Raw genomic sequence first — 27642 nt, forward strand, 5'->3', positions numbered from 1 at the left:
TAGCCACAACTTGGGTGAGCTATTAGGGTTCCTCCTAATGAAGCTGAAATACATGCTTTCTCCCCTGCAACGGTCCTTCAGGGGAGGTCGGCAAGGACCAACAGTGTCTGATGGAATGCTATTTCTCCAGGACTAGAGTGGCCCCAAACAGAAAGGCAGTACAGTTCTTAGGTACCCTATGGCCAAACTCAGGGTACAAACTCTCAGGTATTAAAGATAGGGGCCTTTAGGACCATCACTTCTCTGAGGAGGAGGTAAATTTCCTTAGACTTCATTTAGCCCTGGGGAGAGAAGGGACTTAAGGTCCTGGAGACTTTGGAGGCAGGGCTGAGAGTGTTCCTAGAATAGAAGGTTTCCCTAGAATACTATAAGGCCCTTTCAAATCTCACTACCCTCCCTTACCCCACACAAGGGAGGAAGCAAATGCTCCCATTGGGCTGCTGGGTGGGAGAAGTAAGGAATGTCCTTAGTGAGTAGAGAGGGGAAGGGAAGTGGCCCGAGCACTCCCCTCCCTTTCAGCTCTGCTGCCTGTGAGCTGGCCACCTTACCACCCTGTGCATTCCCATTGGGCTACTGGGCAGAGAGGTGGGGGATGTGAAAAAAGTCAGGCACAGTGGAGAGGGGGAGGGGAGCAGCTCCCCCCAGGTCCTTTCTAGTAAAAAACTTTGGTGGGGGTGGAGTAGGTGGAGGGTGGCCACATGCCCACAAAAAGGGCTTTGCATGACATCTTTGCCACCCGTGCCATAGGTTCACCATTACTACCCTAGGTGTTTGAATTCCTACATATAATTGTGGCTGGAAGAAACCTTATAAATCATGTACAGTGATCCCTCACCTATCACAGAGTTATATTCCAGGCACCCCGGCAACAATAGGTGAAAATCCTCAAAGTAGCAGTAAACAGACCAATGCTACAGTCATTGAGCCAATCAGCACCCAGGATACAGAACGCAGTGCTGGCAGGAGGCACCCATGGGTCCCCAGTTGTTGGTTAGGAGTTAGGTCAACCCACTCCCCACTTCCACCCCAGGAACGTCATCTCTGTCTCGAGTCAGTTCAACTTTCCGGAGGGGGACAGAAGGAGTGGCCTGAGGCCAAAGGGATAGAGCTGGCGGGGCAGCCAGCATGAAAGGGGCAGTGAGAGTAGCTGAGCCTCTCTGTCTCCTGGCTAGCTGGGCATGATAGGGAAGGACCCCTTGGTCCCTGGGCCCCACTTCTAGAGGCCCTTCCCAGCATCCCCAGTATCCTCGGAAGTGTCCTGTCGATGTTTTTGTCTTTGAGAACTCATTGGCTTCTGCTCTTACCGCCCTGTTCCAGCCTCCTCTCTCCTCTTCAGTCGGTGTGACTCCCCTGGACATCAGGTCCTGCCCCGCTCTGGCTTCTCAGCTCCCAACACTCTTGCCCACCCACATTCTGGCTTCATCCTGCCTCCTCCAGACTCCCACCCCGGCAACTGTTCCTTCCCCCTCTTCTCCCTCTGTGGGCCGCCTCCCAGACCAGGCGAGCCCCTGCTAAGATCCCTTCACCCTTTGTTCTTGCCCCAGTCTGGCTGTGTGTCCACAGGCCTCATTCCTCCTCACTGCGAATGCACGTCTGAGCCCGAGCTTCCCCCTCTCCCACCTGAAGATGGGGGGGACTGATCTCCAAGTGCTGGGGCTACACGCCTCGGTCCTCCAGTCAGTGTTCTGTCCACTGAGCCCTCCTTGCTGCCCCTGAGCTCACCCCTATCCTAGCGGTTTGGACAGAAAGGCGTGTGCCCCTGGGTCCTGTTACTCAGTCCTGCTGTCCAAAACACCTTGTCTGGGCTCAGCTGCTCTCTCGGTTGGGCCATGGGTAGGCGGGAGTTGCTGTTGGATGTTTCATTCAATAAACTGGTTTCTTAAAAATAAAAAAAATCCTGTGATATAGCGAAAACTTTGTGATACAGAATATATATGTATATATATATGCTCTCTTCAATTCTTCCAGTTCAAAATTTAGAATCTGAAGATGGAATAATTTGAAGGTAGAGACAAAGTGGTGTATTTGACAGATTGCTGACCCTGGAAGACAAGAAGTCCCAGGTTCAAATTCAGCAAGTTCACTTAGGACCTGGGAGACTCAGGTAGGTTTTTTAACCTCTATGTGCCTCAAAAAACTCTTGAGGTGGAGACTGGAACAACCTCCAGGAAGTGATGCAGAGCGAGAGGAGCAGAACCAGGAGAACATTGTACACAGAGACTAATACACTGTGGTATAATTGAACGTAATGGACTTCTCCATTAGTGGCGGTGTAATGTCCCTGAACAACTTGCAGGGATCCAGGAGAAAAAAACACCATTCATAAGCAAAGGATAAACTATGGGAGTGGAAACACCGAGAAAAAGCAACTGCCTGAATACAGAGGTTGAGGGGACATGACAGAGGATAGACTCTAAATGAACACTCTAATGCAAATACTATCAACAAAGCAATGGGTTCAAATCAAGAAAACATCTAATGCCCAGTGGACTTACGCGTCGGCTATGGGGGGTGGGGGGGAGGAAAAGAAAATGATCTATGTCTTTAACGAATAATGCTTGGAAATGATCAAATAAAATATATTAAAAAAAAAAAACTCTTGAGGATTTATCTGCTAAAATAGATTTTGGCAGAGGTAATTCCTACATTAGGGATTCTCCACACTGAGGAAAATGTGAATCTTCCTCTTCTTCTTATAAATTTGAAGTCAATGGCAAGGAATATTATGAAGGGATATTATTTTTTCTTCAGTCTCTCAGCAAATATCTATTAAGTGCTTATTCTATAACTGGCACTATGCTAAGTACAAAGGATGCAAAGACAAAAACAAAACAAAACAAACAAAAAAAAAGATTCTTGACCATAACAGTGAGTCAATAAGTATTTATTATGAGCCAGGCAATGAACTAAACCCTGGAGATATAAAGGAAGGCAAAAACTTAGCTTTGGCCCTCAAGGAGCTTATGTTCTAATGAAGAAAGGTAATATAAAATTAATGGACATACAAGGCATATAGAGTGTGAAGTGGCAGCCAGGCCTGGAGTCAGGAGGCTTCCAATCTGGCCTCAAATATAACCTAGCTGTGTGACCCTGGGCAAGTCACTTAACTCCCATTGCCTAGTTCTTACCACTCTTCTGCCTTGGAACTTGTACTTAGTATCAACTCTAAGACAAAACATAAGGATTTAAAAAAAAAAGATATATATAGTGTGAAGGGAAGGGAATATGAGGCAAGGCATTGGGGTGGTGGAGATCAGAAAGGACAACACTGCTTTTTCTTTTCCCCTCAATTCCCTCAATAATCCCCTCAACAAGCACTTGTTAGGGCTGCTGTGTGTGTGTGTGTGTCAAGTGCTGGACAGTTATTCATTTGGTCAATAAACATTTATCAAGTGCCTAGTATATAGCATAGATTTTGCTAAGTGTCAGCACATAAAGATCTAAATGAAAGTGAGTTGAGTCTTTGAAAAACTACTCTGCAATTTATATTTTGAGAGTTGTCTTATTTTCTTCATCTAAAAAAAAGTGTGTGTGTATTCTATCTATATGGGTATATATATATATAGTGGTAGTCTCTTGGTGACCGAGAATGACAATTGTCTTTGTGCATTATCATCTACTGATGTACCCTCATGTGGCTTTGAAGTCCAAAGGCTGAGGGGCACAGTTTGTGGCACATGGGGCATGGAACTCCAGTTGTTACAGGAGGTGCAGTTGTGGCCTGTTGTTGGCGTTCATGCACAGTGGTAAGACGTCGACGTCGCTCATCTTCAAAGTTGGCGGTGGCATGGTTAATGTGGGTTCACCAGCTGCTTCTGTCAGAGGCAGCGAGTTCTAGTTGCTTTGGTGTGATGCCAGCCCACTTCAAGTTTGACTTTAGCTGATCCTTGAATCTTTTCTTTGGTCGACCTTGTTTCCTGAGTCCAGCTGACAGTTCACCGTAGAATACCTGTCTTGGTATTCGCTGTGGGTCCATGCGGATGACATGTCCAGACCATCGTAGCTGGGTTTTGAGGACCATGACTTCGATGCTGGTGGAGTTGGCTCTGTCAAGGACTTCCTGGTTGGTGATTCGGTCCTGCCATCGGATCCTCATGATTGACTGGAGAGAGTGTTGGTGGAATTGTTCCAGCTGTTTCATGTGCTTCCGGTACAGTGTCCATGTCTCGCAACCGTACAGGAGCGAGCTGAGGACCACTGCATTGTACACTTTGAGCTTCGTCACAGTGCTTACACCTCTGTGTTGGAGGACTTTGCAGCGCAGCTGCCCAAGTGCCTGGCTGGCCTTTTGGATCCTGGCATTAATCTTGTGGTCTAGGGACCCGTCGTTGGCGATGGTGCTGCCCAGGTACTTGAAAATGTTGATGTTAGAAAGCTGCGTGCCATCGATTGTAATGCACGGCTGGTTCGTTGGCCTCCCTGGTGCAGGTTGGAACAGCACCTCTGTTTTGCTGAGGCTGATAGTCAGACCAAACAGTTTTGTTGCTGTAGAGAACCTGTCCACAATGGTTTGGAGATGATTTTCTTGGTGGGCCATGAGAGCACAGTCATCTGCGAAGAGAGCTTCCAGGATGAGTCTCTCTGTTGTCTTTGTTTTTGCAGTCAGGCGGCAAAGGTCGAATAGTGAGCCATCCAGTCGGTATTTGATGTAGACGCCCAAGTCTAGATCCATCACAGCATGTCATAATACTTGGGTGAAAAATAGGTTGAATAGTACTGGAACGAGGACACAGCCTTGTTTCACGCCATTGGAGATGTTGAAGCAATCGGAAGTCTCTCCACCAGATAGGACTTCCCTTGTCATGTCAACATGAAAGAGCTGGATCAGTTTGACGAATTTTGCTGGGCAACCGAGCTTGCTGAGGATCACCCACAATGCCTCCCTGTTCAGACTGTCGAATGCCTTTGTCAGGTCTATGAAAACAATGTAGAGACTCAGGTTCTGCTCAAGGCATTTTTCCTGCATTTGCCTCACCGTGAAGACCATGTCGATGGTGCTACGATCTGGTCGGAAGCCACACTGTGTTTCAGGCAGGTTCTGCTCTGAAACAGACAACAGGAGTCTGTTTAGTATAACAAGGGCGAGGATCTTTCCAGCAGTGGAGAGTAGTGAGATGCCTCTGTAGTTGTCACAGGCTGCTCGTGAGCCTTTGTTTTTTTGTATAGGGCTACGATGGAGGCATCTCTGAATTCTGGGGGCATGTCTTCCTCTTTCCATATGCTGGTCAGCATTATGTGGAATGCCTGGAGCACCTTTCCATTTAAGGCCTTGTACACCTCGGTTGGGATCCCATCTTTATCGGGTGCCTTGCCTGCACTCATTTGTTTAATGGCTTTTTGGACTTCCTCTATTGAAGGAGGGATGTTGAGTTGTTCAATGGTGCGGTTTTGGGGGATCTGGTCAAGGGCGCTTTGGTCAACTGAAGAGGGTCAGTTGAGAAGCTGACTGAAGTGTTCTTTCCACCTGTTGCTGATGCCTTTTTTATCTTTTATGAGAGTGTCATGGTCAGAGGATAGCAAGGGAGTGGTGGTGGGTTTTAATGGCCCATAGACAGTCTTGAGGGCACTGAAAATTTGTTTGTAGTTTTTTGTATCAGCAAAATGCTGGATTTCTTCTGCCTTTTTTTTCCCACCATCGGTCTTGCATCTTCCTGATCTCACACTGTGCCATGGCTTGGAGAGACTTGAATCTGTCCTTTTTAGGAGCAGAGTTTGGGTTATTTTGCCACTCCATAAAGGCTTTGTTCTTTTTGCTCAATAGGTCTTCAATAGCAGTGTTGTTCTCATCGAACCAGTCCTGGTGGTTGCTTTGTTTGGGGCCTAGGACTGCCTTTGATGTTTCCTTCATTGTGTCTCTGAACTGGTTCCATTTCTTGGTTGAGCTTCCAGTGAGTGGTCCCTTGGCAGACAGCTTGTCCTCCAGGCAGGACTGGAATGTTTGCAAATAAGATGGATCTCTAAGATGACTCACGTTGTAAAATGTGCGAACTGCCTGGGTGCGTTTTGGATGGCGAGGTGCAATGCGCATTTGAAGAGTAGCTCTAACCAATCAGTGGTCTGTCCAGCATTCAGCTCCTCTCATGGCTCTGGTGATCTGTACATCCTGGATGTCTCGGCGGCATACAATGATGTAGTCAATGAGATGCCACTGTTTTGATCGTGGGTGCATCCACGTTGTTTTATATTTGTTCACCATTCTGAACACAGTGTTCGTGATGGTGAGTTAGAACTCTGAGCATTTGCTGAGTAGCAGTAGGCCGTTGTTGTTCATTTTGCCCACACCGTGTTTGCCGAGCACTCCTTTCCATCTTTCATGGTCCTGGCCAATGCGGGCGTTGAAGTCTCCCAGTAGTATCAGCTTGTCATTTGTGGGCACTTATATACATATACATATATATGTATATATATATATATATATATACATATATATGTATATACACACACACACACATACACACACTACCTAGCTCACCAATTTGTTGTGAGAAAAGAATTTTGAAAACTGCCAAGCAATACATGTGTAAGTGGCACCTATATTAGTTTGTGAAGGTATAATTTAAATCAGCTAAACTAGGTGCTGACCCTGATTTGAGGAAGGGCACCAAGACTCTGAGCTCCCACTAGCTCTGGTAAGGCACAGCATACAACAGAAAGAATATGATTTTGGAATCAAAGGGCTTGGTTCAAAACTAAGCATTGCCATGACATATATGTGACTTTCAATTAATTTCCCTGGACTTCAGTCTCCTCATCTGTAAAATAAGGGAGTTATACAGGATGGCCTCTGAGCTAAATCTATTAGCCACATGCTCTTGGAAACCCTGTGTTATACTGGGCAAGGTGCCATTAGAAGCCAGACTATGTAGCAGCCCCCCTTCCCTTTTCAGTATCTGGCAGCCTTCGTTTATCAAAAGTAAGATTTCCTTTCCTCACTGCTACCACCATGTATGATCTTACCCAAAGGTCAGATGCTCCCAAATATACTATTCCAAGATCTCTTAAGCTTCCAGCTCTGCTCCATCATTATCCTGCAGTCCCTCCTCCAAGAGCATGGGAAGAGTTCAGTGAGGCAGCTCCCTCCTTTGGAAAAGGGAGTTCCTTCACTAGATGCTAAACCCTTTAATCTTTTCTTGGATGAGTGTTAAATTGGAAAGCTGCACCAGCCCTTGGCTCCTTCCCATTTCTCAATTAAGAAGGAGTATTACTGGTTGAAAAGAGTTAAAAGATCTCTTCTCTCCTGCCTTGACCTAATTTCATCCCTTGGAAGGCCTTAGCCAGCCCCCTTTTGTCTTTCATTCAGGGAAAGAGAGGTTCATGGGAACCTCAGAGATCAGTGCAACACTGCTCTCCTGGTGTCTTGGGGAAGGGAAGACTTAATTTTTCTGTCCTTTGAGTGATAAAGGAGCCTATTGACAGGAGTGAAACAGCCAGAGTTTTCTAGAGTAAAGGCTAAGAGAATTCTAGGGCAGAGGATCTAGTCATGGAATATTAAATTTTAAACTAGAAGGAACCTTAAAGATAATTTAGTTTATCACATTTTACAAGTGAAGAAATTGAGTATCTCTAGGGTTGAGTGATGTGTCCCTGGTCACACAGGTAGAAGAGCCTAAATTTTAGTCTACTTACTCTGAATGAGTCTTATGGTGGCTTCTTTCTGAGGGGGAGAAGCAACAACCTTGGACAGGTTTCTAGTTGATAGGAAGAACAAAAAAGTTTCATGGTTTCAGAATCACAGAATTTTTGAGTTGGAAGGGAAGCAAAGTCCATCTAGTCCAAACCATAACTGAAATGAATCCCCAAGTCATATTTTATAGGCTTAGCCTTAAAAATATAAATGAGGGATTTATATTCATAGTTTAAAATACAAAGAGGGATTTATATTTTATGTTTATATTTTTAAAAGATATTTTATATTTATAATTTATACTCCTTTGATGTCCTACTATATATTTGTGGACTTAAACTGTTTAAAAAGCTTTTTTTTTTTTTTTTAAATACTAAGCCTAAACCTACCTCTTTTATAAACTTCCATTGACTGCTCCTAGGTGCTCTGGGGCCACAAAGAACAAGTCTAATCCCTCTTCTACATGAATGCTTTTCAAATATTTGAACATGGCCATCATGCATGTTTTCCCTGAGTTTTATAATTGTTAGGCTAACAGCCCACATTTTTACAACAGCTTCTCACATGGCACAGATTCAAGACTTTCACCATCATCTTTGATGCATCCTTCTAGGATACTCTCCAGTTAATCAACATCCTCCAGAAAACTGGCTGCCAGAGTTGAATATAATCTATCAGAGGTGATCTAACCAAGGTAGAAAACAGAGAGGCTATTACTCCCTTATTCCCAGAAGTTTTGCTTCTTTTAATGTGGTTGAAGATTGTGCTGAATTCTCTATCTACTCATTATCCTTTTGTCCCTGACCAAGAGAAAGAAATGAACAATTATGGATATCTACTCTCTCTCAAAGGAGGATATGACTAAACAAAGTTTCCAAAAATTATTTCCTGATTAGTGATTAAATTGGGATTGATTAGAGGAAGTTGGTGAAGTAGTGCATAGAGCAGTGGGCCTGGAGTCAGAAAGATCTGAATTTAAATATGGTCTCAGACAATAGTTGTATGACCCTGGGCAAGTCACTCAACCTATCTGCCACAGTTTTCTTAACCATAAAATGGGGATAACAATAGTACCTACCTTTCAGGATTATGTGAAAATTTGTCAAAAGTACTTAACAACATTTGACAGAGGTGCTATATAAATGAATTCTAGATTTCTATTATATTATAATGACACTGGAATTTTTCTTTTGCATATGAATAGGAAATAAACTACAATCTGGCTAAAATAAAAATATATATATCTTAAGTAGACAAGATTTATTGCAAAGAGGTCTGAATCATAAGTTAGAAAAACTGGGGCCTGACTGATACTTGAGTAACTGGTCAGAGGATTTGGGCATTTTGTTCATCTCAATAAAAGGAGATGGTACCACTGGATTTGGATGTAGGAGAGCACAAAGAGAGAGTGAGGCTGACAACTTTGGATAACTCTGCCTCACTTAAATCCAATTCATGTGGCAGGTAGATGGCTCAGTGGATTGAGAGCCAGCCCTAGAAATGGGAGGTCCTAGGTTCAAATTTGGCCTCAGACACTTCCTAGCTGTGTGACTCTGGCAAGTCTTAATAATCCCAATTGTCTAGCCCTTATTGCTCTTTTGCCTCAGAACAAATACTTAGTAATGATTCTAAGAGGGAAGGGAAGGGTTTAAAAAAAACTCCAATTTATATATGAGTAGACATCATTCTGTGATGTCCTCTGAAAACAAAAGACAAATAACAGCAACAGCACATTTGTTTAAATGTTCCCCACTTTGGAGGTGAGGGATGGAGAGGAATGTCAGATCTTTGATCTCATAATTTTCCCAGTATGTAAACTCTACCTCACTCCAATTCCCTTTCACTGATACAGATCAGTAGCTCCTGTAATTTAGTCTTTAAGGGTTGTCTGAGGTCAGAGGCTGGGCAAAACTTACAAGTTAGTGGTCTTGCCCATAGTCACATAGCTCCTATGTGTCAGAGGAAGTATCTGGACCTGGTTCTTATGGATTCTAAGGCCGGAACTTCAGAAATTATTTGCATTTAGCTCTTTTTTTTTCTTTCACATGATAGTCATGCAATAGTTTGCTAACTCAAATAAATCACTTAAAGGTTGGCTCCAATCCAGCCAAGCCCAAAACTGCTAAGTAGTAGAAGGTGTACAGCTAAATTCCTTGTTGCTGGGGAAGCATTCTACACAGCATTTCAAAGGCTATGGATTACTTTTATTTCACAGCATGGATTACACAGAGCCCCAAAGAATCCTAGGAAACTAGCACATATAGAGCACAATTCTTCCCCAAAAGACAGGAATATCATCTTGTGGGCACAAATTGGCACACATTTTATCAACATGCTTTGCTTCTTCTTCTGCCTTCCTGAGAGGATTGTTAGGAAGATCAAATGAGATCATCACACCACTGTTTTTATGGGAAAATAATTCTCCAGGTTACAAATTTTTGGACTTCTACACTTGTGTAAGTTGTAGACCACCTTCAGTATATATGTCAAGTCCACACTGTCAGCTCTCCCACAGGAGACTCCTACTTCTAAGCTATTCTCATTCACTCTTTCTCTTCTTCTCCCATCACTTTTCTCTTCAAGCAGCTGCTGACCTGCCTTCTTAAGGTACAATTCCATCAGCATGAAACATAAGTATCCTGAGTAAGTGTGACAGATGATGTGACAATGAAAATGAAATTATTCATTTATCCTGGTATAATGCATTCATTTGTTCATTGATTTTAAAAGCTCTTTACAATCCATTTCTCAAAATAACATCTGATGAACTAAAAGTTATAATACAGAATATTTTGTACTGATGGCTCTAATACATTTGGAGAAAATGATCAGGATCTAAGCAGTTAACAGGGACAGACTGTCATTCAGTGCTGAAAAAAGTCTCAGGTCTGGGGAGTCAAGATGGCAGCCTAGAAGGAGCAGAAGTTCAGACCTATGAATACCCTTCCTCACAGATCACAAACTGAATGCTCCTAGGGAACTGAAAATCAAACCTAACAACAAGACAGCCAAGGAACCCTCCTGCTGGACTCAATTCAAAAGCCTTACAGGAGGTATGGCCTCAGAGCACACCCAGCCCAACTAGGCTGAACTTAATCCCATCAAAAGTCTTCAGAACTCAGGGAAGTCCAGGCTCCACACACCTCCCTCATTAACTGCTGGATTTTAATCCAATCAAAAGCCTCCAGAGGACAGGGAAGCTCAAACCTCCAAAAACCCTCCCCCAGAGACTGCACCAAGAGACTTCTGTCAAAGCTCCAAGAGGGAACACTGACAGAAGCCCCCAAAACAAAAAACAAAAAAAAATGAGAGAAGCAAGAGCACAGACAAATACGGGGAGCAAAGAAGAGATGGATATGAGCAAACAACAGAAAAAGAAGAAAGAAATTGCAATAGATAGCTTCTATACAGCGAACAGAACAAAGGGGGAGGGATCAGCAAATGATATATCAGAAATCCCAGCCAATTGGATACAGGCTTTGAAAGAACTCAAAATGCAATTCAAAACACAATTAAGAGAGGCTGAAGACAACTTTAACAGCAAGATAAGTCATCTGGAAACAGAAAACAGTGTCTTGAAAGCCAAAATTAATCAGCTGGAAAATAAGACAAAGGAGATGAAAGATGAGGCAAAGGAGATGAAAGATGAGGTAAAGAGGAAGAAAGATGACCTCCATAGAAAATCAGACCACAAAGAGAAGGATGACCAAAAATCCAGGGATGAAATCCCGTTTTTTAAGAACCAGAACACAACAAATAGAATTAAGTGACCTCACAAGGCAGCAGGACACTATAAGACAAAAACAAAAGAATGAAAAAATTGAGAAAATACGAAGCATCTCATTCACAAAACAGAGGATTTAGAAAATCATTCGAGGAGAGACAATTTAAGAATCATTGGTCTACCAGAAGACCGTGACAAAAGAAAAATCCTGGAAATAATACTACAGGAAATTATCCAGGAAAACTGCCCCTATATTAGAGAACAAGAGGGAAAAGAGGAGATTGAAAGAATCCACAGATCACCTCCTGTACTTAATCCCCAACTGACAACACCCAGGAATGTTATAGTCAAATTCAAGAACTATCAGACCAAAGAAAAGATATTACAAGCTGCCAAGAAGAAGTCATTCAGATACCATGGAACCACAGTGAGGATGACTCAGGATCTGGCTGCATCCACACTGAAGGACCAAAAGACATGGAATATGATATTCTGGAAAACAAGGGAACTAGGTTTACAACCAAGAATCAACTACCCAGCAAAACTTACTATATTCTAACAGAGGAAAGTATATACATTCAACAAAATAGAAGAATTCCAAGAATTTGCAAAGAAAAGACCAGATCTGAACAGAAAATTTGATGTCCAAGCACAGAACTGAAGAGAATCATCAAAAGGTAATAAAGAAAAACAAAACAAAACAAAAAAAAATTTAAGAGACTCAATAAGTTAAAATGATATGTATCCCTATAACAAAAGAGGTCATTGGTAACTCTTAAAAACTACTGTTATCACCTGGGCAGCTAGAAGAACTACACTTAGAGGGAACAGTAACATACTGTATAGGATGAAAGGAAAAGACATAAATAGGTATATAGATATATGCATGCATAAATACATATATGTGTGTGTGTATATATATACACACAACTAGAGCTAAAAAAGAGAGGTTAATACTAAAAGAAATGGGAAAAGAAACAAATGGGGGCAAATTCATATGTCACAAAGAAACTTATGGCTGGAGGGGGAGAACATCAATACACTGAAAGGGTAAAGAGGTTGGAGATAGGAAATACTCAAATCTTACATGCATTGAAATTGACCCAAAGAGGGAAGAACAATCTAATCCATTGGGGCAGAGAATATATTTGTGCCCTATAGGGGAGTAGAAGGGTAATAAATGGACTGGTGGGGAAGGAAGCAGTACAAGGGAGGAAGAGGGTGGGGGGGTAATTTTAGAAAGACTACAAGGAAAATAAGAGGGGGAATAAGAAGGGAGGGAGGTAGAAAGGGAAGTAAAATAAGGGTGGGAATTAGGGGGACTGATTAAAAACAAACACTGGTGTAGGAGGAAATAGTGAAAGAAGAAAAGGCAGAACCAGGAGTAAAAATCAAAATGCTGGGAAATACATAGCTAGTAAACATAATTCTGAATGTGAATGTAATGAACTCACCTATAAAACACAAGTGAATTGAAGAGTGGATTAGATTCCAAAATTCTACCATATGCTGTCTACAAGAAACACACATGAGGAAGGTAGATATACATAGGGTGAAAGTAAGAGGATGGAACCAAATCTATTGGCATCAACTGATAAAAAGAAGGTAGGAGTCATAATCATGATATCTGACAAAGCCAAAGTAAAAATAAATCTAGTTAAAAGAGATAGGGAAGGTAATTACATCCTGATAAAAGGCAGTATAGACAATGAGGAAATATCTGTACTCAACGTGTATGTACCAAATGGCATAGCATCCAAATTTCTAAAGGAGAAACTAGGGGAGCTCAAGGATGAAATAGATAGAAAAACTATACTAGTGGGAGACCTGAAACTTCTTCTATCTGAACTAGATAAATCAAACCAAAAAATAAATAAGAAAGAAGTAAGAGACGTGGATGAAATCTTAGATAAATTAGACTTAGTAGACATGTGGAGAAAAATAAATAGGGTGAAAAAGGAATATACCTTCTTTTCAGCAGCACATGGTACATTCACAAAAATTGACCATGTGTTAAGGCATAAAAACATTGCAAACAAGAGCAAAAAAGCAGAAATAATAAATGCAACCTTCTCAGATCACAATGAAATGAAAATAATAATTAGTAAGGGTACATGAAAAGGTAAATCAAAAATTAACTGGAAATTAAATAATATGACTCTCCAAAACCAGTTAAAGAACAAATCGTAGAAACAGTTAATAACTTCACTGAAGAAAATGACAATGATGAGACATCCTTTCAAAACCTATGGGATGCAGCCAAAGCAGTACTCAGGGGGGAATTTATATCCTTGTGCTCATATATTAACAAATTAAGAAGGGCAGAGGTCAATGAAATGGGCATGCAAATTAAAAAACTAGAAAGTGAAGAAATTAAAAATCCTCAGATGAAGACTAAATTAGAGATCCTAAAAATCAAAGGAGAAATTAATAAAATTGAAAGTCAAAGAACTATTGATTTAACAAATAAGACTAGAAGCTGGTACTTTGAAAAAAAAAAAACAAATAAAATAATCAAAGTACTAGTCAGTCTAATTAAAAAAAAAGGAAAGAACAAAACCAAATTGACAGAATCCAAGATGAAAAGGGAGACCTCACCTCTAATGAAGAGGAAATTAAGGCAATTATTAAAAACTACTATACCCAATTATATGACAAAAAATATGGCAATCTAGATGATATGAATGAATACTTACAAAAATATAAATTGCCTAGACTAAAAGAAGAAGAAATAAATTACCTTAACAACCCCATATCAGAAAAAGAAATTGAACAAGCCATCAAAGAACTCCCTAAGAAAAAATCCCCAGGTCCAGATGGATTCACAAATGAATTGAAAGAACAACTAATCCCAATATTATACAAACTATTTGACAGAATAAGCCAAGAAGGAGTTCTACCAAATTCATTTTACGACACAAACATGGTACTGATCCCAAAGCCAGGCAGGTTAAAAACAGAGAAAAAAACTATAGACCAATCTCCCTAATTAATATAGATGCAAAAATTTTACATAGGATACTAGCAAAAAGACCCCAGCAAGTGATCCACAAGGGTTATTCACAATGACCAGATAGGATTCATACCAGGAATGCAAGGATGGTTCAGTATTAGGAAAAGGATCCACATAATTGACCATATTAACAAGGAAACTGACAAAAATCACATGATTATCTCAATAGATGCAGAAAAAGCCTTTGATAAAATACAACACCCATTCCTATTGAAAACACTAGAAAGTATAGGAATAGAAGGAATAATATTTTTCCTAAAAAATAATAAACAGTTGTAACAGTTAAAATTTGGGGGCCAAGCTGTGGCAGGTAGAAATTAGTTTCTCTCTAGAAGTATTATATTTTTAGAGGTTGATTTAAGATAAGGAATTTAGGAAAATACAAGTAAGAAAGGCACGTGCTGGGCCCAGAGAGCCTATTCACTACCACTCACATCTTGCCTGCTAGGTGGAGAGCAGCACGTGCTCCGAAACGGAAGTAGAGAAGAGAGACCCAGTAGCCTTTACAGCCAGGTTAAATAGAAATTCTTGACCGCGCCCAGGTGGAAATTACAGTGAGATTAGAGGGCATTCTAGGAGCTAGCAAGAACTCCTGGGGATTAGAGTCCAGAGTTCAAGTCTCCATTTTTACATTTCTCCATGTGAATGTTTGGGAAGATTTCCCCCAAAGGATCATGAAAACATAATCAAGTTAAAGATTACAATAATTTGAGGATAAGAGAAAAAAAGAACAAAACCAATAATTGCTGGATGCATTGACAAAAAGTCAGTTAGGGGGTAGTCCCCGTTGGCATGAAAGTATACATACAAATAAATATTCATTCACCACACCCAAAGTTCATTCTTGTGCAGCTTGTGGTCTGGAGGCTTCTTCATAGTGCCTTCTCCAACAGTTCAGTTTCTGGATTCAGGAAAGTAGCACCTTTCTTTACCTAAAATTCTTCTTAAAAGAAATTTAAACTTTGCAATTTAAATAATAATTTTTTTTTACATTTCCCCGTGTTGTGGGTGATTGAAAAATACAGGATCACTTAGGGATGCATGGCTGAGGTATGAGGTATATGAATCAATTGGTAAGAGAAATTAAAAAATCCAAATAAAAAAGAAAATACTGGATGAAAATATAGACTATCAAAGTCTTATGTGTAAAAATTCTAAGTAAAAGAAAAATAAATCTATAACAGGTCCTTGAATCAGGGCCCAATTAAAATGATCTAAACAATGATGCATTTACCCAGTCAGTAGCCAGGACTACAGAAAGTTACCACACTATGAAAGACAGAAAAAAAGGTGTAGATTGTAGGAGCCAAATTTGAGATACTTGGTATGCCATTGGAGCACCTTATCCAAATATGCTTCATCACATGGTGCCATGGGTCTGAGGTCCAAAGGAGGTCAACCAGATATATAGGCTTGAACTGGGAAGTTGTCAGCTAAAGAAAATCATAGCAGGTCAATACCATCAAATAACTCTAGAACCTTCACCATAAAAAGGACTAGGATGTTTGGCTAGGGAAAAGAAAAAAGCCAAGTCCAGGCAAAGATCAAAAAAGATACACTGTCCTCAACCCTTAACACTTCTGCCAATGCAATGTCATATGTCCAAGAAGATTCCTTCCTAACTGGAAGCTTCTAAACTTCCACCATTGTCAAAGGGAAAACAGACATTGTCAAAATTACCAGAACAGAGAGAGATAAAGATATGTAAATACTTCCACTCTTCTCATGTAAAATACCACTTTGACCAAACAGCCCCAGACAGAATTAATACAGAAATTGCTCCAGATCAAATGCATGCCCAAACTGTCCCAGATGAAACTGATACAGAGATTGTCCCAGATCCCATACAAGAAGCTCACACTCAATGAGAAAGTGACCAAGAAGAAAATAGCCCCATAGAAAGTGATGATGAAAAAAATAGTGAACAAAGACAGACAGACCATAATACAGACAGAATGACATCCATCTAATTTCCATCTCAACCCTCTATCAACCTAAATCACAACACAAGAAGAACATAACATACATTCATATTCATAAAGCAAATCAGATAAACTTCATAAAACTCTGATTGCACTCACCCAATTAGAATCATTCTTATACACACGCAAATAACGGCAATTAATCTTACACACATTCATGATCCTGTAAGATCCGGGGAAAAGACAGAAAAAATCTACAATCAAGGTGAGACAACAGTCAAGATGGGTTGATGAACAGAGGAAGACCTGAAAATCTTTTAGAAAACACCAGAGACTAAAACGGACATGAAGGACACAGCAAACGAACTGTTAACCAGGGACTAACTGTATAGGAAAAAGAACTTCTATAAAGCATGTCACGTAAGATGAATCATCATACGTATTAACATCACACTAGGGAAATGCACACACATGCAAACAATTCCTGCATTAGAAGAAAAGAAACAGACTCAACAGGCAACAAGTAAAGAGGAGACACTGGCAACCGTGTGAGTATATGCATCCAATAGCACATAGCTACTACACAAATACAAATAACAAATTGATTTAGGGACCATGGTCGTAAATAAGCAGGGTCCATGAGAAAATGTATATTATGTAAATAAGGTTCTGGAAGGACTCAGACAGGCAGGAAGACAATACCCTTCTGTCTGGATGATTACAAAGCAGAATGTATTTATATATGTAATATGTATGTATCATATATTATAATTGGACAGCAAACATGTGCATAATGTAAATTTTACTAACAGACTAATAAACTAACTTGGTATAGGAAGAAACTAACATATCTAATGCTTAATAAATAGGGACAGAGATAGTTAAGGTAAGAAAAGGGAAGTTATATAAACTAGATAGTTAACTATCAGGAAAGAATGAATCAAATTTGAAGCATGGAAAATGGTACATAGTTATACAATTGTGACAGATAAACCTTTAAATAAGCATTAGATATATTAGGAGTTGAGAAAAATTTCATGTTAGTCAAAAAAATTTCTATAAGTCATTGTTATTAGATAGTTGCAAACTTTGTTGCATATTGTTAGAGATATTGTTAATCCCCAAACCCGGAATTGTTTCAGAGTATCAAACCTTTATACCTAAACACAACTTAAATTACCTTTATAAACCCTGTGAATGTTAAAAACTGTGAATGCCAAACACTAAAGGTTTTGGCCAAACTGTAAAGATAATTTTAGTGTTTTGACTTAAAATCTAAATAAGTGGTCGCCATGGAAAAATTCCCAAATATGAAAATACCCAAGTCAGCTGGGATTTATGGAGATTTTAATAAATATAAATGAAAAAAGAGAGAGAGAAAGAGAGAGAGAAAGAGAAAGAGAAAGAGAAAGAGAGAGAGAGAGAGAGAGAGAGAGAGAGAGAGAGAGAGAGAGAGAGAGAGAGAGAGAGAGAGAGAGAGAGAGAGAGAATAGCCAAGCAGTAGAAAAGGGCCTAGGCCAAAATGGCCTAGGCCTGAGCCTAAGGGAGAGCGAATCAGTCTTTATCACTCACCACAAGATTGTCTCCAAGCAAGCTCCAGTCCTCCACTGAATCTCCTGAACTCTTGAACTGAGTTTCGCATCTAACTCAATTCAACTCAAATTCAATAAGTCCTCAGTTCAACTCCGAACTCCAACTCACTAAATTACCTTTTACCCCTTCCTTTTATAGAAATGTTCTCTTATGTCACCTCCCCTAAATTTTCACATCTACCAATCACAGTAGATGCTTTTTTCCCAGGACTGCCCATTCTTAGTTCTCATCTTCTTTTGTTCTCACCTTCTCTGGTTAGATAAAATCTTCTAAGTACTTCACACCTCTTTTGTTAAGCTTGCCTTTTGTAATTTGCTTGACCTTTTAGGTACTAATTTAACCTTTATAGGTACTTAGCACCCTTTTGTATTAGATCTAAAAATAGACCTAGCTTAAGGTTCTAGCTTTAATATAAGTATGAGTTAGGGACTTTTCATTGTTCAATCTGGAGTTATCTTCCCCTAAGGCACTATCTGAGTAGGGTGGAGTAATTTTAAAAGTTCCCAATACATTCCTGATTAAGTATCTTCCATTGTTACAATAGGGGAATAGCTTAATCAAATCTTCTAAAGTAGAGTCTGAGTAGTTTTAAGATTTACAACCCAGTCTTAAGAGTAGGAAGATAAGATAGATTTAAGAATACAGACAAAGGTAAGGTTAAGATTTTTTATTTTATGTATATATTTTATATATACATTTATATATATATAATTTATATATTTTGGAAGAAGGTATAAAGAGAATATCATGTAGATAGACAGAATAGCATATAGGTACACATAAGGTAAGTAAGATTTAACTCCTCTCGAAGTGTCAAATTGACAACTTCACAAAAGCCAAAAGGGGGATTTGTATGAGAGGAACTGAACTTAATCTGCCAGCAGAACAGAGAGAAGCAGATCTGGCAAGCTAAAGAATTCTGCAGGAACTGAGGAAGGGCAGGAAGGAGAGAGAATTCTGGAAAAGGAGAGGAAGTGAACTGAACTGGACAGTTGGAAAGATTCTCCTCCTCTGGGAGAAGCTACCAGGAAGGTGGACTGGGCAGATCTCTGAACCAGTACTTATCTCCTCCTGTGAAAGTGTAAAAAATAGACTCGAATACAGGACTACAATCCCCACAAGCCTTTGCTCCACTTCCCCAGAATGCCTTGTAATCTCACCTGGGCCGAGATCGAGAAGGTATTTAAGCAGATTCAAAGGCTTTTGAGGGACTCTCTTGACTCTTGGACTTCCGTTTTGGGGCAGGCCTGGCTTTTTTCATAATGTAGGTGAGGTTGTGTCTAGGCCACTCTATGGCCTGGACACGTGTTTCTTATCCTGTATTTCCTTTAATCCTTAATCTTCAATAAACCTCTAAAAAAATATAATACTCCTTGCAGAGAGAAACTAATTTCTACCATGCCTCAGTCTCCCCATATTCCCTAAATTTTAATCTTTACAAAAGCTTGACCCAATACCCCCAAAAGACAACCAAGGGAATAGGACTTCAATTGGAAGCTGTTTACATGAATAAAGATTTCCTCCAGATCCCCTAAAGTCCTGGACTGGTTACAGTTGCCAAGGCAGTTAAAGCCAAGACTTCATTAACTGACCCCAGGGGGTCAGATCAGCAAAGCCTGAGCTGCCATTTTGAGAGAAGGGGTTTCAATTATTCTAGGGACTCCCTGCTCCCTCTTCCCTTCTGCCTCATTCCTAAATTCATCTGCCCTATCCCTTGCCTTGTTCCTTTGGAAAAAACTGTTTTAATAAGAACAAGTGACTATCACATCCAGAGAGAGACTTGAAGTTGGGGGTAGGGAAGTGACATTCCTCTCCCCAGGGAGAAAGAAGTTAACTGTATCAAGCTTGTTTAGCCAAGGTCTCTGAGGGAACAGAAGTTAAGGTCTTGAAAGGCAACCAGAGAGGGGTTTGTCAGGGAGAACTGAGAGGGAAGACAATCCATCCTCTCTCTCTCTCTCAATCTCTCTCTCTCTACTTGACTCAACTCCATCTTTACTTCACTCTGGTCCTGACCTAGCAGGGAGGGAAGACTCCATTCTCTCCTTGCCCTCATATTACAGTTCTATTACAACTGAGACAAAAATGGTTGAATGATCTGTCCAGAGTCACATAGCAAGTAAGTGTCTGAGGCCAAAATTGAACTCAATAAGATGAGCCTTCTTGACTTCAGGCCTGGCACTCTACCCACTGCATCACCTAACTACCCACTAGCAGAATACCAGTGGTGGAGGGCAATTTGGAACTATGCACAAAGGGCTTTAAATGAATGCCTCCCTTTGGATACAGTCATACCACTGCTGGGTTTGTACCCCAAAGAGATAATAAGGAAAAAGACTTGTACAAAAATATTTATAGCTGTGGTCTTTGTAATGGCAAAAAAATGGAAAATGAGAGGGTGTCCATCAATTGGGGAATGGTTGAATAAATTGCGGCATATATGGGTGAGGGAATATTATTGTGCTGAAAGGAATAAAGAAATGGAGGAATTCCACGTGAATTGGAATGACCTCCAGGAACTGATGCAGAGTGAAAGGAGCAGAAGCAGGAGAGCATTGTACACAGAAACTGATACATTGTGGCACATGTGAATGTAATAGACTTTTCTACTAGCAGCAATGCAATGACTCAGGCCAATCCAGAGGAATTTAGGAGAAAGAACGCTATCCACATCCAGAGAAAGAACTGTGGAACCAGAAATGCATCAGAAAAATATATGTTTGATCACGTAATGCGATAGAGATGTGATTACGGTTTTGATGTTAAAAGATTGCTTTACTGCAAATATGAATAACATGTAAATGGGTTTTGAACAATGATACAAGTATAATTCAGTGGAACTGCTTGTCAGCTTTAGGAGGGGGTGGAATTTTTGAGGGGGAGTGAGGGGATAATGAATCATGTAACTATGGAAAAATATTCTAAATAAAAATTTAAAAAAAAGAAAGAATACTAATGGTAAAAAGTCTACTTTGTTCTCAAATAAATTATGATTTGATAGGTCTTCCTACTTAGATTCCAGAGTATCACCATTACACCTAAGATACAAGAGATGGAAAAAGAGAACCCCCATTTGTAGCCAGTGAATGAACTTTAATAGTATCCTATGACATTAATGCATTAGGAACATAATTTCTTAGGAGAGCATTTTATTTCCATAGGATAAGTGTTGCATATCCAGAAGGCAAAAAGGCAAACAGGAAATGGGATTTTGTGTTTAAATATCTTAAGATTTGCAACATCTTATTTTTAAGATAAAAAATAAAATTTGTAATAGGAATGCAAACATATAAGCACTTAAGACAATATGGCCATTTTGAAACTTCTGTAATTAGAAATGCAAGAACTATTTGGGAAGACAAAGTGTGGCTAACAACTCTATGCGGCTTTTTTAAGTAATCTGTAAAAGGAGTGTAATTTGTAAATCAGATGTGAACCACAGTAAACTCTGAAGAGTTTTAAAAGGCTTAATTATTTAAGAATGTAAGACTGAAATAATGGTACTTTACAGCTCCTTGCAAATGGCAAATTCAGTATATGTTGAACAAGCAAACATTTTTCACTTACAGAGAAAATATTTCACATGTTTCCTGAAGGCACTGTCATTCTAATCACAGATGAATACAACATTTTACATTTATTTTCATCATTACTAATAATAATGAAACATCCCAATCATTCATGATCATTGTGAAATGTACTAGTTCATAGGCTAATAAAGACAACTTGTACTCTCAACTTTGGAAGGCTATCACTTTTTCTTCTTATGGGGAGGAGGGAGTATGGATTGCTAGTAGGTAGAAAGAAACTTCTCTCTGGTTTTCTAGTTTTACCCTCGATACCAAGGGGGTGAGGTTTTGGCAATAGTGGAAAGTAATGGTTTTTCTCTCGTTCCTCCTTTTCTCCACAGATACATTATAAATATTTCCAAATGTGTTTTACATATTTATTCCATATCCCATTTCCCACATTTGTTACTGTTTTATGGCTGTGTTTTTAAATAAAAGTTCAAACATCATTACATTTAGAAAACAAAAAGCTTTGTGTTTTGCTTTGAAATGTTTCCGAGTCCTATGGCAACAATATAGGCAGAATAGTAATAACAACTCTGTCAAATCCCAATCCACAGGCCATCTTATGAGGGAGATGGGTAGTGGTAAAGTAAGAGAGCCAGGGTGATATGGATCCTGAGGTTAAGATAGTAGCTTGGAAAGCCTAGAATCCTGAAATCCTAGTCAAAGGAGCTTTAATGATTCTATTGTTTGGGTCAATGACAACCCGTGGGATAAAACTACTATGAAAATCCAAGTAATAAGACAGGTTTGCACAGATTCATAGGATAATTCTTTTAAAAAATATTGTGAAGGGGGCAGCTGGGTATCTCAGTGGATTGAGAACCAGGCCTAGAGACAGGAGGTCCTAAGTTCAAATCTGGCCTCAGCCACTTCCTAGCTGTGTGACCCTGGGCAAGTCACTTGACCCCCATTGCCTAGCCCTTACCACTCTGCCTTGGAGCCAATACACAGTATTGACTCCAAGACAGTAGATAAGGGTTTTTATAAAAAAACAAAAACAAAAAAAACAACAATATTGTGATGATCAGCTTAACACAGAGATTGAAGATCTAGAAGGTGCTCTTTCATGTTCAGGTGACATAAGAAGATAGACCTCCTGGAAAAAGGTAACAACACCAGTATTCCACTTGGAAATGTTTCAGTATAAATGGTGCTAACTACCAAAAAAGGCAAACCAGGAGTACATATAGAATGAAGAATGGACTGACGACTTCCATTAAATACTAATGTTAAATCATAACAAAAATTGGAAAATATATTTCACAGGCCTCATACTGCTTTTTGTCCAGTGATCTTAGCTCTAAAGTTACACATCAACACATTGCTGACCCAGGCAGGGCATTCATTAAAAAAAAAAAAGTAAATAACTTCATTCCCAGGGCTAAATTAGGTGAAATAAGAGAAGAAATCAAGGAGCTAATTAAAATCCAAGAAAGAAAAAAACTGAAAACTTGGAGGTCATTTGAAATCTTTACCTCTGTAAACTTCAGAAATTATACTTAATAATGAAATGGATAATTACTATCTGGCCAGAGATCAGAAGCAAATAATGCTGGGTGTGTTATTTGCATGCCTGTCATTCCAGCTAGGGGAGGCCAAGGTTGGTGGATCTCCAGAGCAGAGGAGTTCTAAGTTCCAGTGTGCTAAGCTAATTGGGTGCCTGTACTAAATTCAGCATCAATGAAGAGCTGAGGAGAAGGGGTGGGAGGTGGGGGTGGAGAAGGATCCCCCCAATTTGGAAATGGAGCAGGTCAAAACTCCTATGCCAATCAGTGGTGGGATTGGTCTGAGTGGTCCCTGTATTTCTAGCCAGGGAGGGAAAGGAAAAGTGGGAATAGGATGAGTGAGGCACATCACTGTCATCCCTGTTGTCATTAGGGTTGTAATAAGTATACTTTCTAGGAGCCTACAGAAGATAAGCGTAAACTTCAATATACTTATTCAATTACAAGAAGCAGTTATTTTATTCATCTGTGCAATAGGCGACTAAGTGATTCAGTGGTTAAAGCATTAGTCCTGGAGTCAGGAAGACTTGAGTTCAAATTTGGCTTCAGATGGGTGACCTTGGGCAAGTCACTTAATCAAAAAGGAAATGACAAACCACTCTAATATCTTTGTTAAGAAAACCCCACGGACAGTATTGACCTGCTACGGTCCACAAGGGAATGAAAGTCAGACACAACTGAACAACAAAGCAACAGTCATTTAAAAAGTGAATATAAAGGAATAATAGCAGAATAGCAACTTATTTCTCTCTCAACTCTATTGAAAACAGGGGCAGCCTAGGTAGTTCAGAAGATAGAGAGGTAGGCCTGGAGTGGCCTTTGCCACTCTTTGGCCTTAGAATTAAGACTAAGACAGAAGGTAAGGATTTAAAAAAAAAGAAAATAAGAAAGAAAACAAGGAGAAGAAGATAATGGAGAGCTAGATAAATATGCTGAGGACATGGTAAACACATACCTCCATAAGTATTTTTGGAACAAGCAGACATCAGCAAATGTAGTAATGGCTAACAATAAGGTACATATTATTGAATTTATTAAATCTGACCAAAAGTGGTTGGCCTATGAATAGAGTCCTTAAGGTTAAATAAAAATCCAGGTATTCAACAAAAGGCCCAGCTCTGGGTGACATCAATATGGAAAAAAAACACCAATGTTAAGAAAGAAGAACTGAACAAAAGTTTGATCTGTTTATAGAACCTGAGGGGTAAGTGATGACAATTAAGGCCCAGGTCACCAGTGAACATTATAGATAGGCTAACCCAAAGTCTTATGGAAGAATGCAGATTTTGCAAGAGAAAGGAAGGATCACATCATGGCACAAAACAAAAATTTATCACCTCTCAAATACCCAGCAAGCTACAACCAGGAAACCAGGATGATCTACTAAAAACTTATTAGGTTTGATAAATTAACAGATGACAAAATTTCTGTACCACAAATAAGGACCTCAAAATATCCTTGAGAATTCCTCAACTATAATGGAACCAGACCATGATACCAGACCATGATAGAACTTGGGTCTCAGTTTTCTCACATGCAAAATAAGAGACCTAAATTAATACATCTGATCCAGGTCTGAACTGTGATGTTACCTGGTGCTAACAATGATCTGTACAAGTTTTAGAATGTTTTTAGACTGAAGATTTTTTTCTCTTGATTTTTCTTGCTCTGTTTCTTTTTCTTTTCTTTCTTCTTTTTTTTTTGCAATATGGCTATGTGGAAATTTGTTTTGCATGACTGCATAGGTATCATATTTCTTGCCTTCTCAATGAGTGGGGGAGAGGCAGAATTAGGGAGAGAATTTGGGTCTGAAAATAAAAATTAGAAATTGGAATTGGAAATTAGAATTGGAAATAGAAAAAAAAAAGTTATCCCCATACCAAATGCATCCAAGCTATATGAAATTAAATGTTTTCTGAATACAGAGATCTAGCAGGTGAGAATAAGTATATATCATCCCTATCTGTCTTGGGAGTTGTGCCGAGAAGGCTTTCAGTGAGCCTTAAAGATGAGCTTGTACCCCAAGATTTTTATTCTGTGTAAGTGACTTTATCTATATTGGAAAACTAGAGAATAGTGCCTTAGAAAAGGACAATTCAATTTTGGAAGCTGAAAAAAAGGTGAGTTTTAAAGGTCAGAAGCAAAGATGGGTGGGAGAAATGGAGAATTGGGGGAAGGATAGAAGAGGAAACTATCTTCCAGATGCTATGATAAAGAATATAAATGGTTCTTAACTTACTACTTCTGTGATCCTGAGCAAGTTATTTTATATCTCTGAAAATTAGTTTCTTCACTGAATGGGTTTTTACCAAATGTTAAGGTCTATGATTCTAATGCTGATGATTCAAAAGATACTAATGAGGTAACTGGGGGGGGAAATGAATTACATACATGTGAAATTGATATGCCAACATAAAAGAATTCATAGGATCGGAAATTATCTCAGCTGTCTAGTTCAGGTTGGAAGGTACCTGAGACTGGAATTTCTACCCAAATATCTATGACCAATCTAAATGAATAACAATTACCACTCACAGTTATAAGGTGCTTTTAAAATTCACAAAAATACTTTCCTCACAACTGCAAAGTGGATAATACAAATATTATTATCCTTATGTTATGAAAACAAAAATCGAAACTCACAGGAGTCAGAGGACTTGCCTAAGACTATATAACTAGTAACAGGAAGGACTTGAACCCAGTTTCTTGGCTCCAAAATCAAGCTTTATCCCACTATATCAGAGTGTATGGCTGTGGGATAAACTTAGACCAATCACAGCCAGCTCTAAACAGAAAAAAAAGTTGTTCCTAACCAGGAATTAAAAACGTCCTTTTTTATAACTTTTCTCCAAAGGTCCTCGATCTCTGAATCTCTGTGGCAGGGCAGAAATAGTCTGCCTCAGTTTCCTCATCTGTAAAATGAGTTGGAGAAGTAAAAGCAAATTGCTCTAAGTATCTTTGCCAAGAAAATTCCAAATGGGATCATGAAGAGTCAGACACAACTGAAAAATGACTGACCAACTTATTATGAGCCTATTTAGCCTTTGCTAAACTCTGGGAAAACACAAAAATACAAAAAGAACAGACTCTCTAAAGAAGCTCATATTTGAATGAGGAAATTCAGTATCTAATTATGATTAGTACAGTAGGTACAAGGACCTGAGTGAATCCTTTCTCAATCTAGTTGTGTGACTTATGAGAAAGCCTCTTTGCCTAGCTATGCTTCAGTTTCCTCACCTGTAAAAAAGGAATTGGATTTCATGGCCTAACCCTAACCCTTTCCAGCTCTAAATCCATAATCCTATGAATGTGCATATATATTATCATAGTGTCCCAAAAAATCTTAGTGCATTTTTCTGAGTCATCAATGAAGGTATTTAAATCACAGAAAGGTCTTTAAAGAGCATTTCTGTCACAATATACAGAATGAGACATGTATTTGGCCAATGTGAAAATCTTTATTACTTGATTATATCTAACTGTTACAAAGGGTTTGTTGTTGTTTTGGGGGAATGAGGGGAAGGAGAAATAATTAATAGCATTTAATTTTTAAAAATCATCTGATCATGGGGTTCTTAACTAAGAGTTAAGAACTTAAAAAAATAAAAGTATTTTGATAACTGTATTTTAATATAATTGGCTTCTTTTTTAGCTAGTTCTGTTTAAATGCCCTCATCCCTCATTAGAAACTAAGCTCCTGGAGAGCAAGAACTGTCTTTCTTTTGGATTGGCAACTGGGAGAGGAGTCAGGAAGTTTTGAGTTCAAATATTTTCTGCATATGCCACTTAACCTCTCAGCCTCAGTTTCCTCATCTATAAAATAGGAATAAAAATAACTACTATCTGGGATATTTGTAAAGGGTTTAGTACAGTGTTTGGCACAAAGTAGGCTCTTAATAAATGCTTGCTGACTTGAACTGAAATCCTATGTATTTTATTTTATGCACTTAAAAAACTTGGGAGAAAGGGTCCATAGCGCTCATCAGGCTGCCATTGGCTGTGAGGTTCTGTAGAGCAGGGACTGTGTTTGGCTTTTCTCGTTATTGCTAGCACTTAGCACTCTGTCTGGTACATAATCGGGGCTTAACAAATTCTAAAGGGAATCCATGACCACCTCCTCTCAAAAAGGTTAAGAACATCTGGGCTAGTCCAAATCGCTGCTCGTACAGTTTGGAAAGCTGAGGAATAGAGAAGTTGACAGAAGCTCCCCAGGTCACACAGCAAGAAGGAGGCGTAGATGCAATTCACTCTCAAGTTCTCCCTCCCACCCCACCTCCTTTCTGTCTCCTCCCACCAGCAAGGGCTAGAGTTCCAAGTTAGTGTCTGGAGAAGTAATAGAGGGGAGGGGGCGAGATATCAGCAGTCTCCCATTGGTGAGTACCCGGACACTAGCGGGGATGGATGGGCAGAGAGGAGGAGTCCACAAACGGAACTTCAAGCTTAGGAGTTTGAGGGATGGATGGGGAGAGGCGCGAGCCTGGGAGCGAAACGCGAACTCACCCACAATCCAACCGTCCGGCCGCCGTAGTACGTCCCCTGAAGCCGAGACTTCTGGAAGAGCAGCTACTGCCGCCGCCGCCACCGCTGCCGCAGGAGCAAGCTGAGGAAGCTGCGGCGGTTGATGCCGTACACTGACATCACGAGGTCCCCGCGGTCGCTCTCGCGCCGTACCGGATATCGCGATAGCCG

At 39.8% G+C, this 27642-nt stretch overlaps 1 protein-coding gene across 6 annotated transcripts in view; it reads right to left on the reverse strand.

Moving 5' to 3' along the window:
* The window catches only part of STXBP4 (syntaxin binding protein 4), a 315635-nt gene extending 288045 nt beyond the window's left edge, over positions 1-27590 (reverse strand). For 4 of the 6 annotated variants that reach the window (XM_007481851.3, XM_007481850.3, XM_016430338.2 and 1 more), the window contains exon 1: positions 27454-27590. The gene's annotated coding sequence lies outside the window, so the exon portion shown is untranslated. The remainder of the gene's footprint in view (positions 1-27453) is intronic. The other 2 variants (XM_056816563.1, XM_016430342.2) reach the window with 1 other exon arrangement.
* Between the last annotated feature and the right edge of the window lie 52 nt (positions 27591-27642).

This window comes from Monodelphis domestica, chromosome 2 (genome assembly GCF_027887165.1).
Source record: "Monodelphis domestica isolate mMonDom1 chromosome 2, mMonDom1.pri, whole genome shotgun sequence".
Classification (NCBI taxonomy): Eukaryota; Metazoa; Chordata; class Mammalia; order Didelphimorphia; family Didelphidae; genus Monodelphis; species Monodelphis domestica.